The following is a 1539-nucleotide window of genomic DNA, read 5'->3' on the forward strand; positions in this document are numbered from 1 at the left end:
CCTCCCGGCTCCCCGGCCGCGCGCCCCCAGGCGTGTGCAGCCCGGTGCCTGCGGCTTCACACGGACCGCTGAAAGCTGCAGCCCCGCGTTCGTTATCTCCCCTTTACTTTGCCGACCTTAGATCCGAACGCTGACCCGGCGAGGAAATGGAGTAACATTTTCGAGGAGGTTAAGGCATGGATTTGGTTTTCACGCTGACACGCAAAAGACTTTTAAGCGCTGATGGCTGTTCTTCGATGAAAGGTTGCTGGAGCTTCTTTTGACATATGGCAGCAACACCCCCACGTGTTTGATTCCTATTATTTCCACTTCCTTTCCTTTCGAAATTCCCACCCGGCCTTCTTTATTTTTAAAGGATAGCACATCTCACTGGTGTAGCTAGGAAGTCGGGGTGAAAACCCCACCCGGGTGAGTTGTTTCCTTTTTTTGCAAGGATCCTGCCTAACTTTGGACCGTGCAGCCAATGAAACCCGTAGCAGTCCGGTGGCACTGCGAAGTCCCCGGCACACGGGATTAGATTTTCGCTTCTAAGCGGAGATCCAGGGTTGTCAGAGGGAGAGGGGGTCCTGAGATTTCCAATCTATTGTTTAAATGGTTACATTGTGGAAATCTAGGCGACTCTTAGCTTGTTTTTCTAAGTTTCCACCCTTTGTTAGAAGCGGTTCAATCCTGTTTCGGACCAGTTCTGGGGGGTGATGAGGAGGGGCGCGCGCCGTGCTCTGCGCAGATTGGCTACACGCGTCAGGTGGTGGAGATGACTTAATTCCCAGCCCGAGGAGAATATAATGTTAAAACTGGTTATGTAATTTCTGTGCTTCTCCTTTTTAATGCAGTATTCAGTTCGAATGTTAGTTTTTCAGTGCTAGAGATGTGTCTTACCTCTTTTTATATTAAAGGTGTACATTCTAGGCAAATGCTCGTTAAGCTGAGGCAAACGAAGGATGCTTTGAGTTACAGTATTCAAGCATCGTTTTTGAGAATATTAAGGTGAAACCGGTTCTTTAGTCGGGTCTTGATAGTTACGCAGGGGTGCGTTACCTCGGGAACTAACTGCTATAATGGACCGCTCCAAGCGGTTAAGTAGTTAGGAAACGCTGAAGCCCGCTGACAGCCCCGCTCTGTGCTGCAAAGCAGACGCGCGTTAAGTTCGGACTTGACCCTTTCTAGACCTTGCAGCCTTTTATAATAAAACAGCCAGGAGACAAAAGGATTTTTCTTTAAGGAGTTGAGGTTTAAAATGGAGGAAAAGTAAAACCAGTGCGCTGTGGGTACAAACAACGTCTCACTGGTTGCATCCCGATTCTACAGTAAAGAAAACCAATTGCCCGCGCCCCTCCGGCCATCCCCAGAGCCCCGCTACGCGCGGACAAGCCCCAGCCTGGAAGAGTTTCAATGACTTAGAAGTGGGAGCTTCCAAACTCGCCTGGTCACGGAGGCCCCGCCCCCGGCGGCCGGCGATAGGCGGAGCTCGGTTTGTTAGCCTGTTGCTAAGACGATGCCAGGCGCTGATTGGATTGGGCCGGGCGGGTGGGGAGACGC

General features: G+C 51.0%; 1 protein-coding gene across 1 annotated transcript in view; it reads left to right on the forward strand.

The window, feature by feature from the left end:
* The window catches only part of Arrdc3 (arrestin domain containing 3), a 13558-nt gene that overhangs the window by 751 nt on the left and 11268 nt on the right, over positions 1-1539 (forward strand). The gene's annotated exons all lie outside the window — the stretch shown is intronic.

Source organism: Fukomys damarensis, unplaced genomic scaffold (genome assembly GCF_012274545.1).
Source record: "Fukomys damarensis isolate Sample0158 unplaced genomic scaffold, DMR_v1.0_HiC HiC_scaffold_3, whole genome shotgun sequence".
Lineage (NCBI taxonomy): Eukaryota > Metazoa > Chordata > Mammalia > Rodentia > Bathyergidae > Fukomys > Fukomys damarensis.